Source organism: Gobio gobio, assembly GCF_949357685.1.
Source record: "Gobio gobio genome assembly, chromosome: 9".
Lineage (NCBI taxonomy): Eukaryota > Metazoa > Chordata > Actinopteri > Cypriniformes > Gobionidae > Gobio > Gobio gobio.
The window spans coordinates 18,786,485-18,804,171 of NC_137115.1; the positions used below are offsets into that span (position 1 = coordinate 18,786,485).

The window sequence follows — 17,687 nt, forward strand, 5'->3', positions numbered from 1 at the left end:
GCTGGCAGTGGGGGAACAAATTGTTTGCGGAAACATAAGCAGTGTTAGTCTTCTTTTAAGATGAACAATTATTTTTCATGTTTTTGAAGGAAATAAGACTATAATTTCAGGTCTGAGGGTAGGTGAGTTTATCATAGTTTATGCTACAACAGGTAGTATGGGTTGTTTTGAGTTATCCTCATAAGGCACAACTTCACAAAGCTTAGGGATCTGATGATCCATGATAGTTGGAAGTCTGTGGAGAAGATAACAAACTTAACTTGACCAAGTACATTTTACACTGCTAAGACATTACGGGAAAGTGATAACAGACTGATGTTAAAGTTTGTGCAATTTATGTGTTAAAACTGTTTATGAGGAGACACTGAAAGAACGATGACAGATGAGGCGGGAAATTTAGTTTTGGTAAAATTTGACCCTGAAAGACCAGTGAAGGTCCATGTATAAGTCTCAATTAGAGAAGCAAACAGTAAATCTGTAATAGAGACTTATTTATGGGGCAATAGTTACAAACAGGCATGTTGCTTAATACAGCTGTAAGGGGAGAGTGTGGGTTCAGTGGTCAAGAAGAGACAGTCGAACATTTTGTTTTGTGTTGTAGATGCTTGGAAGCACTGTAACAAGTTTATTGACTAAATAGTTTGGGGGTTTAGGTGAAATGTATCTTTATTGGAGGAGTGAAGTATAGAGTATCAAAAAAGACAATACTTTTCATCTGAAATTAATGTTCTGGGTATACAGTAAAATTGAAAATCTGAAACTAGGAAAAAGAGGTACCATAGGCTGATGTATCAGTTCAATTTTATGACAAAAAAAAATGTAAATATCTAATTGAATATTTAAATTAAATGTATTTAAAATATGTATTTAATTAATGTTGTGTATTTTGGTTGACAGAAAATAATCAGATGTAATTTGTAACTAAATCCTTTCAGAGGCTCTGTTTTGTGTATTTAAAATACATAAAGAATTAATCGAATATGTCATTTTATTTTGAAATAAAACTAAAACTTCTATATGCCCTCAGAACACTTGAAAAATATGACACAAGTCACATGGGATCATTCTGTGATCATTTTGCATCTTTTTGTTAAAGCTTAAAGCTACAGTCATTATATGGATAAGCGTGAGCTGGATATTTAAAAAAAAAAAATATCCTTTTGTGGTCTGAAAAAGGAAGAAGGTCATACGCAGGGGTGTCAATTGGGTATGACAGGGTATGGCAGCTGCCAAACCTTGGCTTCCTGGTCAGGTCAATACAAAGTAATGTTTTTATTGCAGGATTATTGGCTATATTACTACGGATAACATATTATTTGTAATTGATTAATAAAAGAGAAAAGAAATTAAATTAAAGCAATCTGGTTGTTATATCTGTGTCACATGAGTTCAACGGTGCTGTAAATGTGTCTATTTACAACGTGATTTTGCAGTGTTGAGTATTGTAGCCAATCACAGGTATTTCCGTTGAAAAATCAGAGGAGTTACTGCTAGTGAGAATCTGCTCAGTATTGCTCAAAATGCTGAATGAGTTTGTTTAGTGCTAGTTTAGTTTTACACGTGCACAAATACTCTCATTATAACAAACAAAGCGGACATGATGTAAATAAAAGATTCATTGTGAAGTTTAGTAAGATTCACTAATTAAAAGTTAAAGTTGGAGTTTTTGCAATCAATGATTATAAATGAAGCACTCTTTACTCGCAGCCTGTCCGTGTAATTTCATTCGCAATTTGAAGAAAAGTTTTTGTCTTTCATGAGGCTTTGTGACCTTTCCTTTAACACTTCAGTAAAAAAAGTTAATTTGGATAACTTTTGAGCTTTAAGTACTGGAAAAAGTTCTTGAAAGTACTTTAAAGTCTTTCATTTTAATAACAGATGTCTATAACTGTCTGATTTGCTCAAAGCATCAGATCAAAACAGAGTTCACCATAAACCACGGGCGTCGGAACCATTGTATATGGGTGGGACAAGACCCACCCACTTTTTACGATCAATGATATTGGACCCACTCACTTTTACCGTCTCTAACATTCAGCACATGTCTTACCTACCCCTAATCGATAAACACTTATTATTAAACACATATTAGACGCTTTATTTCCACTTTTCTAATATTTTCTTAATTTGTATTGAAAATAAATGCCTTTCCGATTTGATATGTGATGGGAAAACGGAGAAGATTAATTTCGGCGAAAGCAGGACTTGAACCGCGGGTCGATTTGTGTCAAAACTAGATGCCGTGCGTCTTACCCCTACACTACTATCGCTCTCAATGATGTGGCGATTTACGTAATGTTGTCTTTCCGACCTATACGTTTACCAAGTAAAGCTGTATATTTGTACTTAATGTAATTGGCATCTACTCCAGTAAAAAAAATTCTGAGGACCCACCCACATTTTTTTTGCTTCCGACGCCCATGCCATAAACCTTGGCTTGGTGAATTGAGTAAACACAGAGCAAACACAAAACATAGAGTAAATAATGACTGAATTTAAATGTTTGGGTGAAGTAACCCATTAAGGTAACGCATGTAGTAAAATATAGGCCTACAACCAGATCACTGAATGTCAATATAGGACAGAAGAATAGAGAAATTAGCAAACAGCTGTGCTCTAAAACTTGTGAATTTAGTTGCTAGCTTTGTTAATTTAGTGCTAGTGATGCTAGTGATGTTAATTTGCTTAATTTCGCTATCTAAGTTACATCTACACTAATCTGGATGCATTTGAAACTGATCTTTTTCTCTACATTGGCCTTGCGTCCACACTTTTTGAGATGTGAGATGTTTTGCTAATAAATTGATTGTGCCAGAAGAATAGTGTGAGATATTTATTATGTCTTGTCTTGCTATTATCTCAGTGCACTTTTTTCCTGTTTTACACATGAGCAGTAAGATGATTTAAGCATCTTCTGACGTTTTAGTGCAGACAAGTAATTATTGGAAAACACTTGAAAACGCTGGAATGGAGAGTGTTTTGGAAAATGTAATTTTCATATGTATCCAGATTATTGTAGAAGTTTAGCTACTTTATACTCCATGCCACAGTAAAGGCCTGTACACACCGGGACGAATATCGCACGCGCTTATCGCCAGCGTTTTTTCGTGACGTTTTTCGGCGCGTCTTGAGTGTTCACACCCAAGCGATTTCCACTGGTGATGCGCCGAGTGAACGTGCACATTCAGTAGATGCGCTCTCGGTACACAAGGTGGTGCTGCGGCACTTACGCTTCTGACACTCGCTTGTCACACAGAAGAAAAGGAGAGACAGTATTTACGTGCTTGCCAAAACCACAGATATATTATGTCTATGGCAAAACCATTCACACACTTTTTGCTAACTGGCAAGCAGCATTAGCAGCCCATCTTCTTCTTTGTCTACTTACTACTTCTTCGTATCAATGTGTGCTCGGCAAGACCGTTTTTGTGCTTGAGCGCCACAAAGTCGTGTTTTACTGTCACTTTAGCAGCTCCAGGCACGTGAACAACAGCGCTGATCTCATTGGTCGGCCAGTTTTTAACGCGCCGCGTCAAAATAAAAAAACGAACCCGAGGCGTTTTTTTTTTAAATGACGCTTTTACGCCTGGCGTTTTACGCGTCGGTGTGCACACTCACATTGGCGCCCATTGTTTAGTCACGAGGCGTTAAACGTCGGCGATAAACGCGCGCGAAAATCGTCCCGGTGTGAACAGGCCTTTAATACTCCATGGCACTGGAACTAGATGAATATCTGAATGCTACCGATCCGATCTGAATTCTAACTTGTGATGCAGCCTGAATCATAATGACACTGTGTTCGTTTGTTGACCAGAGAAGAACTGGCCCCCAACTGAGCCTGCTTCTCCCAAGTTTTTTTTTCTCCATTCGGTCACCTGATGGAGTTTGAGTTTATTGCCGCTGTCACCTCTGGCTTGCTTAGTTGGGGACACTTAAAATTGAACAATATTATTGATCTGACTTAACGGAATGGGAACTGAACTGAGCGGGGCGATAACATAATTCTTTTCAGAACTGCTTTATAAATGAAATTAACCAATTTAATTATTGATGACCTTTACAATGGAACCAAATCAACACTGAACAGCCGAAATGCATCATTTTCCTGTTAACATTGTAAAGCTGCTTTGAAACAATCTGTATTATAAAGTACTATATAAATAGGGTTGATACCAGCATTAAATGTTATATCAGTTTAAAAGTGAAAAATTATTAATGAAAATGTATTGACAACAACAGTTCCTACATCATTCACAATCAATAGCCTTAAACAATGTGTAGTTGCCTAAAGGATATCTTATGATGATATCTTATGATGCCAGCTTTTTTTGCAGTTTTGCCTTTTACACAAGAAGTGAGATTAATATGGACATGGAAGCGATTGACATGGTACCAAACAATACCTGCTTGTAATAGCGAGTGAAAATAGCTCCCATCTTAGGCTATCACTAAATTTTGAGAATAAAATAAGTAAAATCAGCAACAGTTTAACCATATATATTTTATATGTTTTTATATATTTTACCTGCTCAATTGTTCACACATGCAGAGTTAACAATCTTTCCACACAGACCCTCTACTTTCTCAGATCCCATATTGAACGCACTGCACTTACAGTTTAGATAATAGTGTTATAGATCATTTTTTATTTATTTTATATTTTCAAATTTCAAATACTTGCATTTTAAATACATTTCTCACACCAGTATTTTGTATTTTATTTTGATGTGCAAGTATTTGTAGTTTGTAAGTTACTTTTTGTGCTTTGGAATAAGTGTCCTAAGGGTGAACAAGTCAGAGCAGATATGAGCTGATCAAATGTGTTTATACAGAAAGATCTCTCATCTCTTTTCTTCACATTCATGCATAATCTATCTCTTTCGCTAGCTATCTTTCTCTATCCGTTTGCATTTGCCTCCAGCTCTTCGTTGTCCATCTGTTCTGTCATTGTCTTGTGCTTGAGTATTAGGGCTGACACATCTCTGGAATATAGTTGGTTGAGATTCTGCGCTCTCTGGGTCAGCAGGAAATTATGCCATCAACTCCCCCGGATCATCTATACTCTTGTCCGCTCTCAACATGAAGATCATGTTTTATTTAAATCTAACATTTTAGAAACTTCTGTTCAAAAAGTCTGTGAGTTCCATGTGTGTGTTCTTGTGTTGAGATGTGTTTCATGGATGTCTCAGTCATCCCAAATTTCTTAAAACCATAATACACAAAACTATGCAATGTGTAATTCAAAATACAGGTAAAACACCTGTGATTTTTGTGGACTTAGGCCCAGATTTACTAACAGCACGCACTAGCACAATCACTATTTGGCGTTTAAAATCTACTGTCAGGAGCAGTATTGGGGAAAGTTTCTTTTAAATGTAATGCATTACAATATTGCGTTACTGCCTAAAAAAAGTAACTATTCGCTTACTTCTCATTTGGGCTGGGCTTGTTTGTTTGTTTTTTAATACCAAAAACAAAAAAATATCTTTCTGTCAAATGTTCTGGCAAATTCCCTTTCACACCAAACGTGAACTGAATAAGCCTCAGGCTGAAGGAAATGCAAATTCACGCCTGTACAGTAGAGGGCGGCAAATACATAAAATGTGATTAAATAGTATATTTCTGTATTTTTTTTATTCATTTGTGGAATACTGAATATGTTTTTGTGCAAATGAGATGAGTAAATGCATGCTCACATTTAGTCTAGAGCAATAACCATCATGTTTACACAGCGCACACGACACCTCTACACCTTAATTCTGATTTCTCTCAACATGGGGACAGAAGAGGTGTCAGTCAATAAATGGGGAAACAAAGTAACTTGCATTATTTATTTGAAAAAGTAACAGTTATTTTCTTGTAAATTTAAAAGTAATGCATTACTTTTAGTAATCAGATTATGTAACTCATGTTACTTGTAATGGGTTACCCCAACACTAGCCAGGATTATTGAAAACAAGCAGTGAAAAATTAGTTACGAAAAGAAGTTGCATGGACACAGTAATTTTTGCTGCTGACCTTATTGGATATGCTTTTGTAGGATTTTCCCTTTCAGACGGAAAATTTATGGGAGGAGAGTATTTAAATAAATCCTGTAATGTGATTTACTAATGTTTGCACTTTGCAGTAGTCATTTTACTGGTATTTGCACCATTTTTTATGCCCAAAAAAGCATGTCTTAACTCATTTGACATGCCAGTTCCTCTTGGGACGGATTAAACTTGAAGCTAGTTTCCACCGACAAGCAAGGACCACCGGGCTGGTTCAGGATGGCTGTAGATCGAGTGGACATGGATCCATGGCTTCAACATTGGGGGGGACCAATTTTTTATTATTTTTTTTAAAGCATAAAGAAACAGAACAGTGAACGAAATTCTAGGTCTAATTCTAGTTGGGAAATAATATTTGCATTCATTTGCATGAATAAATGCATAGATCCGCTGTATAAAATTGAATTCCCAAGTGGTCTGGTGGTAGATTTTTATATCTCATACAGTTTTTTTTTCTTCATTTAAATCGAAGATATTCATCCATGATTGAGAGCAGGGACACGTTTGTGTGCATTTTGTTTCCCCCCTCAATGTCTTTAGTGGTTACGGCCCTGTCCTGACCAACCGCAGCATGGGATTGGGACAGAAGGTTGCGAGCAAGGTTTTGGAATGGATGAGACCAGAGATGAAGTTCATTGACAAAAATGGTGGAACAATGGTGGTGTTTACAAGTATTATTAATCGTATTTTTTACACTTTGGTTGTTATCAGCATAACAATTTGAGTGCTGTAGTGTTGTTGATTGGAAAATGTATAGACAACAATTTAATAACCACTTTCAAGGGCCAGAAAGGTAGTAAAGACACCGTTAAAATCGTCCATGTGATTCCAGTGGTTCAACCGTAATTTTAAGGGGGGGGGGGGGGGGGGGGCACTCAGTTTCAGTCAGTCTCATGTCAATCTTGAGTACCTATAGAGTAGCATTGCATCCTGCATATCTCCGAAAAGTCTTTATTTTTATTATAATTATAAAAGGAAGATGCGCTGTTCCGAGTCTTTCCGAAAAAAGCCGTGCGGCTGGGGGCGTATCGTGTGGGCGGAGCTAAAGAATGTCGAGCGCGCGCCGCTGTTACTGTGTTGAGTGCGTCTGAAAGCTGCGTCATCCCTAAAAGCGGGAAAAAACTTTATTCAACATAAAAAATGGCTTTTAATCAGATACAGCCATACATCTATGATCCGGAATCAGACCCAGAGGCTGAAGTTGAACAGGAGCAGCAGCAAAAACGACTAGAGCAGGACATCTCTATGTGGTATAAGTTACACTAACTATATAATATGCTTAGCGGCTTGTGTTATTTACACATTTATACTTTAATTATATTGTGTGTGTGTGTGTGTGTGTGTGTGTGTGTGTGTGTGTGTGTGTGTGTGTGTGTGTGTGTGTGTGTGTGTGTGTGTGTGTGTGTGTGTGTGTGTGTGTGTGTGTGTGTGTGTGTGTTTACGCGTGGTTTGTGTAGACATGATTTGTAGTAAGCGGACTGGTTTTGCGCGTCAGGCTAGTGTTTACATAGAAAGACATGGAATAGTAGCGCATTTGAATGAAGAAGCGCGCTTATTTAGTTCAACATATTTCCCCATTCTTTGTGTATTGTTGTTTGGAGTGCTTTTACAATACACAAACATACACATATAGTGGCCAGCTAAACAAATGTACACACTATACATCGCATGCTCCATTGATCAATACGTGGTCATGTTTGGGCTACTTGATGGGCATAGGCAAAAACAGACATTTGAAGCAGTCTTACTCACTGCCTGCGGTTCCAACGTTGGGACCTTTATCGTTGGGACCGCTCCATCCTTCAGTATTAGGCGATTTGAAAATCCGGAAAAGCAAATTCCATCCACTTTTGCCTTAACGCGGGGTTATTTGGCTATGAGCCAGCGCTTTGATGGGCGTAGCCTATTGCTTTCACGCGCTCTCTCTCTCTCGCGCGTGCGCTCTTCCGGTAGAATTGTCCGTACGGCCCATACAAGGAAATTCCGCCCTGTTGACGTCAAGCGGACCCATGAACGAAAAACACTTTCCGAAACTTATGACTAACAGGAAGTACTAATTTTGGCAAAGAAATACTCCCATCAAACGTCCACCTTAGCTTTTGAAACTGTGTCCATGTTTAGCATGGGAATCCAAGTCTTTAACAGTGCAAAAAGATCAGTATGCATGAAACAGCATTTCACCCCCCCTTTAAGAAGTGAGAAGAATACTAATTGTGCGCAAAAGACAAACAGAAATAACGACTTTATTCAACAATTTCTTCTAGTCTGTGTCAGACTTTGTTGACGCAGTGTAAACAGTGCAGCGCATTGGCCGGCGCTGTTCAGATGAGCACCATGACGCATGAGCACGAGACGTTTTGCCGTCGAACTAGGAAGCTCTGCTCTGTTTACACTACATAAACAACGTAAGAGTCTGAAACAGACTAGAAGAAATTTTTGAATAAAGTCGTTATTTCTGTTTGTCTTTTGCACGCAAAAAAGTATTCTTCCACCTCTGTAGTAACATGGACGATTTTAACGGTGTCTTTACTACCTTTCTGGCCCTTGAAAGTGGTAATTAAATTGTTGTCTATGGAGGGGTCAGAGAGCTCTCGGATTTCATCAAACCTTTCTTCACTCGTGTTCCGAAGATGAATGAAGGTCTTACGGTTTGGAACAACATGAGGGTGAGTAATTAATGACAGAATTTTCATTTTTGGGTGAACTAACCCCTTAAAACTCCAGGTTTAAATAGACAGTACTCTCAGACTGTATGTTTAGGCACAAAATGTGTGCTTGATATTTTCCTTTCAGTGAAGGAAAATCGATAGATCAGTGACATGCTATGTTTAGATTATGACGCTATTACCCCACCAAAGAGATATTACAAGGAAACTTACTTTATGTAGAGTCCCATTTGATCAAGTTTGAACACCGGAAGTGTGTGGTTACTCTGCTGTGTGTGTGTGTGTGTGTGTGTGTTTGTGTGTGTTTGTGTGTGTGTTTAAACAGAAAGCAAATGCCTGGTTATAGTCTTCATCTGATGACATGTACTGTACTTTACACAAACACATGACTGAGACAGAGGGGTCTAGAAATGTGGACACAGGCTTTTAGGAGGTTGATGTCTGGTATAAAGGCTCTGGAACAGATCATATGATTTACAGCTCATGCAGCACTTTGAGAGCATACTGCAGGAGATGAGGAGGCCAGTTTCACACAGGAAGTAGAGAGGGAGGGGGAAGAATGAGTGTGTGTCTATCTAAGATGTGTTTGACCACAATCCTGTGAATCAGCACACACACAAACTGTCCTATTGTGTCAGATCTGATCGTGCTGGCTTTGACCACAGACTGAAGGTGTTTTATAAGCAAACTATATCATAGTGACCCAAACAACATATAGGACATCTTTCATTGGATATATCTAGTGAAGAGGGAAAAGGCAAGGTGTCTCTGAATGTTAAACGGGCCACCAGGTATAAAAATCCTGAAGGAGAGAGACACATGACGGACAGGAAGTGCCATCTCTATGGTAAGACTTTATCTGGCCAAATTCTTTTACAGTCATCTAGAATTTTGTTAGCAGGGTACTTGTGAAAATACAAATGAATACATGCAGTATGTTTGACATGCCTATTTAAAGGGGTCATATGACGCTATTTTAAAAGTTCATTATTTTGTTTATTGGGTGTAAAATAATTGGGGAACATGCTTTAATGTTTTAAAAAACATTTTCACATACTCTACATTTTTGCAGTACCTCTATTCCCAGTCTGAAACAATCTAATTTCTACGAAATGTCCCTCCTTCCGAAAAGCCCAGAGTGCTCTGATTGGCCAGCTGACCCAGGTGTGATGTCATTTTGAACAAAATCAGTCCAAATCGATGTTCGTTTTGTATTCGTTTCGGGGTTCACAACAGCTTGCCAGAAAAACTTTAAAAAGCAAAACAACAGGGACAATGTCACGGTGGGCAAGTAATGTAATCAGTGTATGGCTAAACACTATGTAATACCGACTACAGCAGCAAGCCAAATGCACATGCGTCGACCACCTGTGTATGCATACACATTAAATAGAGTATATTTTAAAAGGCTATGCATACAATTTTGTTTATGCATTAAAAAAAACAAAGAATACTTCAGTTTTGAGTTTTAGAGTTTTGTCAGTTCTAACCCTACTCTGAAACTCATGTCTTGAGCATGGTAATTCATTTATTAATAGGAATTTAAGGGAATAAATAAAAAGAACTAAGCATGATAAAAGAGACTGAAGGGTAACTGTAGTTGTGAAGTAATCAATTTAAACTATTTGCAAATAATATTAAAGACAGGTTTACGTGAGGTAAATATTTAAAGGTGAGTTTACATGAACATGCGAACAGTAATTTTTGTAAGTTTGCATGAGATTAGTACATTTCTCTGCAAACGTTTCTCTGCACATGTGAGTGATAAAAATGCTGCTGGAGTTGTGGGTACTCTGAGTCTCTTGGCAGTGCCTTGGCTGGGAGAATGCCAAATGACGGCCCTCTTTTTCCACAGCTCATCTGAAGCAAAGTTATGGAGTTAACTGAAGAGGAGAGGGAAAGAGTGTGCGGGTTGGGGTACGCCGTGGCCGGAGGATAGAGGAATTAAGCTGGAGACAGTGGCTTGGGCCAAACTCCAGTGTTATTAGTTTCTCCAGGGCTGTGTGTATGTGTGTGTTTCTGTATTTGATACAAACTTCGTAAGCAGAACTGTTGAGCCACACGTCTGCTTTGTGGCAGCTCAGAGGCTTCTAAAGGGACCATGTTTGGACTCAATCTACTCATCGCCATATGTTGATTGGATCTCTGCCATTCATGGTAACAAAATCCAGTCAGTGATGCTGGATATGAGTGAGAACATTTCAATTGGCCTTATTTTCTTTCACTGTGAGTTGGCATGCAACTTTATGGAGGTGTTTTAAGCAAGTGAAGATGAAAGAATTGCTCAGTGGGGGTGCTTCCAAAGGAGCCACAGCAATTTTTGGGAAAGGGATATATTATACAAAGTTTGTAAGATTTCCGTTGAATTTTGTGGTTTTTCTCTCTCCAGCCAACAGTGATTTGTTTTGGCAAAGAGAGAGAGTGTGTGTAGTTTAAGCAATGAAGTAGTGTGTAATCATTGAGAAACGTCTAACCATACATCGTTATCATATTGCTGACTGGACAGATTAAGACATAAGCCTTTCTTTAGAACAATGGCTCTATCCATCTTCTCTTTTGTATCTATCTCTCTTGTATGTCTCTCCATTTGTCTTTCTTTTTCGAGACCAACATGCCTGTGATTTTCACTGAACACTGCAAACTTTTAAAGTGTTACTAACCTTTTGCATTCTCAGCTGAAAGAGGTATACCATCATATTTATTGTAGATTTCTCAAAATCTGATTATTAAGATCCATAACCTTTTAACTCTTTCTCCGCCAGCGTTTTTGTTAATTTTCACAAATATATAATGGCCCCCAGAAAATGTTGTTGCATGAATATCTGAACATGCAATATATTAAAAGAAAGAACGGAGCCTCTGCTTTTGAGCAAAACCTGTTTTATTCTAGCTTCATGCATTCCTTTTTTTATCAACACTTGAATATGTAGTTTCATTAAAAAGCAAAATTTTGAACAAAAAACTTTTATCATTGCTATCATTGCAATGCTTTTATCATTTGTTTATGCTCCTTTTTCGCCTGCGTTTTGATCCAGAGATTCTGTACTCTTTCAGAAGATCTGTAATACTGTATAATGGCGATAACATGAAAAGCCAGAAAATTCTGTCAATGGTGGAGAAGCGTTGTCTCATAAATTCAGAATACGAGTTGCTGCCTTCTGGCGGACGATACAGGATGCCTACGTGTAAAATACAATCGTTTTAAGAAATATTTTGTACCAACGTCGAATGTAAGGTATTTTGTGTGTGTGTGTGTGTGTGTGTGTGTGTGTGTGTGTGTATTATGTCTTCGATCAATGTATGTGTATGTGGGCACCAGAGTCCAAGACAAATACACCCGATTAACGCTCACACTTTATTCCTATGTTGCTAAGCCTAAGTCTCTATATTCCAGGCAGAAACAATATATACATATTTCTTTTTATAAACTGGGTGAAACTGATTTCTAAGGTGGCAACATTTTGCTGTCTATTGTTAAAACAGGTTTCACATCAGGAGTGCGCATATGACACCTAAGTAGGCAACTTAATATTTGGAATGGAGCCGGATCACACATTAAACTTCTTATTGGTTAGTGTTTGAGCTTTGTGTTTGCTAGCTCTCAGCAAGGCCACAGCATCTCTCTTGAGCTTGTTGTTATTGTCATATCTCTTCAGAAAGTCCATGGTGCTTCACTACCACCTGTTTTAGCTTGTTTCACACTCACCCTCCTCCTCACTGTGCCCATGCTCTAGAAAACTCAGCTGAGTTCAAACATTGTGGTCTTGAGAGCCAGGGTACCAATGTGTAAAACTCATGAAGTTCTAGAAATACAGTCAATAAATGTCTGGTCATTTCTCAAGAGATAGGGTATGACTTTCTTCTCTTTATACAGTTAGCTCAACACACTTCTGCTTTGCTTATCTCAAAAATGGAGCAGACTTTGAGAGCTGTTATTCTTGTTATTTTATTATGGGTCCAAGCAACAAAGATGCTGGAACCCTCTTGTGTTTATACTGATTTTCTTCTTCTTTTTCTTCTTCTTCTTTCCTAAGTGTATGGGCATCAAAGACCATAAATCGTAGATACTACAACATTTTAGGGAGGAAAGAAAATACACCGTTATGAAGGAAAGAAATGCACCAAAATCGCACAACCCTAGTTTCTTGCTGTCATTGCTGTAGGGTTACTGTCGTTACAATGTCTCTACAGTGCTGTCAAAAATGTATTCTCTTTTACAGACACCTGGTAGAACTGCTAGACGAGACCGGTGAATGTAGTGGAGCAATATTAGCTGTGCTTAGAATAATTGTCTTGTGAGTTTTGCGTCATCTGATCTGCCTTTTAAACTATCATCACCTATCAAACTATATAAAACGATTATCGGCTGATACCACACATACATTGGAGCACCACACATACACCACACATATTATGACCAAACCCTAACTTTCAGTGAAGATCCAAGATGGACTTTGCTATAAAAAACACATAAGATATGTTTCAACTGGATCGCTAATCATCCACATGCCATTAGTGCTTGGACACCAATGACTGTATATATTTATTTTTTTGAGTGGAGTGGAGACAGAAAAGTTTGAAGAAAGAGGGTGAAAGAAACTATATACTATATAATAAGGAAAAAAGAAAGAAAGAAGAATTGAAATATTGAGACAGACATAAAATTGTGACTTCCAGGCTTATAAATCTCATATAACTTATCAAGTCATAAAAGGTATGCTTAGCTCACTACAGTAGTGGTAATTGATGGAAATTCATTATCCCGGTTTTGGGCCAGTCTTTATATTATGTATGAGGCAGAGCCACCAGACATCTGACAACCTAGCCAGTTCATGATTCTCTCCTCTTTGAGTTCTGCTAAGTAGCTTTGCTTGTATTATTCCTAGTGGGAATTTTAAAAGCATGTCTTCCTCATCCTCTTGGCATGTGCCCTGTATCTCCCCTGCCTTCACACACATACTCTACACACACATTTACACACACTCCCTTTGTGGGTCAGAGATGCTGGTTTCCTTGCCAACAGCATCTTTTATTACACAGTTAAAAGGTACAGCAGTGGGAGGGGGAAGGGGGGCTACACACCCCTCCCCCCACACACATAAACACATCAGTTTTGCAGCTATTTATTCTGACCTACAGACCAAAAAAAGGTAGCTGTGGTAGAGGTACAGTGTGAGAGTCTGAGAGGAATGCGTTCATGCTCTCTTTATCTGTTAATATGTATTTCAGGTATTCTCTACATTATGGGGAAATACACAATGTCCCCATAGGGGTAGTTTTACCAGAAATGTTTGATCTTGTGTGATCTCTAAATTTTTTTTAATTTTTTTATATATATATATATATATATATATATATATATATACACTGTAAAATCCAACAGTGATTCTAACTAACACTTTTTAGTTAACTTTACTTAGTGTCTTAACTCAATTGAAAAAATCTAGTAATCTGTACTATTCACATACTATTCCTTGTTTACTCAGAAAAAACAAGTTAAGATTAATTGATTGGTTTGAGTGCCATTTTGTTAAGCAAAAAAAAAAAAAAATTACCATTATGGTGATAAGTGTTCACTTTGGTTGAGCACTTGGAGCATTTATATTATTAAAACTCTCTTTCTGATGCAGCGATGCAACAAGAAATCACAGTTATTTGGTTTCAAAGGAAGAGAAGTAATAAATAGGTTGCTTTTAAAAGTTGACCTAGCTTCTGACTGAATAATTAACTATAGTTAATGAGTCAGAAATTAAGATCATCTTTTAAAATTAACCTATGTAATATTTTCCTTTGTCATATAATGATCATTTACAATTGTATTGCTAACACTTACGTCATAAACACCTGTGGAACTTTTAAATGAGTTGATATAATCCCTCTATATTTGTAACAAAATATCTTGCAGCTGATCATGCTTGAGTCACACACAGACTTCAACATTCAGCATGCAAAACACAACAATGGTAACATCTATGGTAGCTAAACTAAGTCAAGAGTAAACCTAAATTAAAAGATCAAGTACTCTCTACAGTTCTTTTTTAGCCACTAGAACTCTTGTGTAAGTGAACTATACTAATTAAGCATTTGTTAGCACAACATAATATTCCTATTTCACTTTACTTGGTTTTTTTAAGGCAATCGGTTTGCATGCTTTTTTCAAGTAAGTCTAACTAATTCGATTTTACAGTGTATAAAAATGCAGAATGTTTTCTGTTAGGGTTGTGTTAGGGTTGCAGTTTGTACAGTATACAATTATGTCTATTGAAAGTCCCCATAAAACATGGAAACACAACATTTGTTTGTGTGTCTGTGTATTTGGGTGTGTATGAAATTCCTAAATTTTTCAACTAAACATTGAAATAAATCTAATTAATAAACTAAATTAACCATTTAAACTAAATTACTGATCGAATTATTGATCTAAAGCCCACACTGTCACTGTATGATAATTGAAATGAACTGATGACATCAGCGTTTTTTCCAGAATGGCTATACAGCTGAATAAAATTATGCTGCATTATTTTCCTGTTTAACACTGTAAAGCTGCTTTGAAACAATCTACATTGTTAAAAGCGCTATATAAATAAAGTTGACTTGACTTGACTCAGTGATTGGTCGATTCCTCCCTCTTTTTGTGACACGCATAGATGTATCGTGCTGTTAGCAAGAGACAATAGCTTTCTTCAACTAATATTAAAATTGGAATATTATAGTATTTTTTCTTAAAGTCTTAGAATTTCTTCGTAATTAGGAAATGGGGTGAGGAAGTGTTGCTCTGTTTCTATATCTTCTGGGCTATAGTATGGGCAGATCCAGCTCTCTTTAGGCCAGCTCTGTCGGTATAGTCAGTGTTACTATAGTGAAGTCAAGTCACCTTTGTTTATATAGCGCTTTTTACAATGCATATTTCAAAGCAGCTTCACAGTGTTAACAGGAAAATAAAGCAACAGAATTTGATTCTGCTGTACAGCCGCTCTGGAGAAAACAGTTATGCCATCGTCCGGCTCAGTTAAATTATCATATAGTGTCAATGCGGGCAGATCAGTAATATAGCTGAATATTTAGTTTTACTTGCAAGCCACTATACTTCATCATTGTTCTTCTTAATTTATAGTGCTGCATAGTACTGCATAGTACTATAGTACTGCTGCTGCAATTCCTAAGGCAACATCACATGTATCCTTCCTGGAGAAAGCAATCCCACAATATGATGAAAATAAAATCACCCAAATAGAAAATTTTCTTTGGTTTTTAAACCAAATGTATTTTTATCACACTTTCTTTTTCATTGAAGCATATTTCACAGAAATATCCTTTCTATGGCAAATACACATACATTCAAAATGTAAAGCTACTCCATGAATTGCATCCTAATTGATTCCTTTAGGTGCTTCTGCTCTTATTTCAGGTGAGGTTTATATGATCAAGAGTCTAAGAAAAAAATCAGGCAGCTATTTATTCTGACAGCCCCCTGCCCTTCTTAATCGGTGTGTAACAGACCTCTGACAGACCTCTCATCAAAAACTCTCCAAACCATAATCGAGTTGTTCCCAGTGAGACATGGGATCAAACCCATGTATGAACGACACAACTCCAGACAGCTTGCTAAATGCACAATCCTGTACAATAGCTGTGACACAACATGAAAACCCCGAACAGCAATATAAACATAATTTTTCCAGTTGATATGTATGAATCTCTTTAGGCATCACTGTAAGGAATGGGCATTGTGACCCTCTGTCCAAGTGCTGTTCTGCGTGCATTGAAGACATTGGTATATTAATTTAATTTGTTTACTTTTCCCTTGTCACTAAAATTGTCAGTAAGTTTCCCCCGGCACTGGTTCCCTGCAGAGCATCATCGGCATTAGGAGTGACGTGGTCTGGCCGTGACTCTCTCTCCCTTAGGGTCTGCCGGCTCCAGCCTGGCTAATGGGGACCAGCTGGGAGAGCAAGATTACACACAGCGCTAGCAGCTTGTTCTCTCTGTCACACCTCTCTCTAACCCTTCTTTCTTCAGTCTTAGTTCTCAATCTCACTGCGCTACCTCCATTCAGCTCACGGACTTCAGCACCTTTCTTTTAACGGAAAAAGACTACAAATGCGACAGCAGAAACCTGTAAATTGGTTTACGGTTCCCTTTACTCTATAAGGTGAAAAACTTTAATAGATGTGATGGGAAATTTCATAATTTAAAATACTGTTTAATGTACAGTGAAAAACCATAAATTGACATTCTCTGTGAGACAACTCACATTAAATGGGCTTTTTCTGACATAACTATGTATCTTCCTAGTGTTTTCTTTTCAGTTATATACATTATTTTAGTGTCATGTGTTACCATGATGGTGTTTTGTGTGTATGACATAGTGCACCTTCTGTATATTAGTACCGTAGTTGGTAGAAAATCTAGTAATGCAATTTGATTCATCACGTGGCTTTCACTTTACCACCTGTGCTTTAAAGGTGCAGTAGGATTGACGTTGAAATAGGTACTGCAGTCCAAATTCAAAATATTGGAGATCGTTGTTTGCCCCGGCCCCTCCTCCTCAGACTTGACACTCACGTGGGTTATGCCAGCTTGAGGATACACAACAGGAGCCAGCACAATTGTCGATGAAAGCCACACTGTAAGTTGATGAGTTGATGCTTTCGTTCATAGAGATTTTTAGATGGATGTAGAGGTTTTAGGTCGGGTAGAATCTGCGATCTCTGACCCAGTTTGTTTGCTGGCTTCCATGGCTGCAATACACTGTATTTTCCACCAGCTGGCAACCTGGCGTGTCGAAATACTATTTGGTAAACTGACAACGTGCGGTATCGCACAGACCAAAATAAAAACAGACATTCCAACACGGAGCACACATTTCAAAGTAGAATAATTGGCTGTAGCTTTGTATTTCTGAAAAACAAGTAGGTGAATTTAGCATGTTCCCTAAATATTTGCAAATATATTATGGTATTTTAAAGTG

General features: G+C 37.7%; 1 protein-coding gene across 2 annotated transcripts in view; it reads left to right on the forward strand.

The window, feature by feature from the left end:
• Positions 1 to 17,687, forward strand: part of gse1b (Gse1 coiled-coil protein b) — a 290,780-nt gene that overhangs the window by 78,719 nt on the left and 194,374 nt on the right. The gene's annotated exons all lie outside the window — the stretch shown is intronic.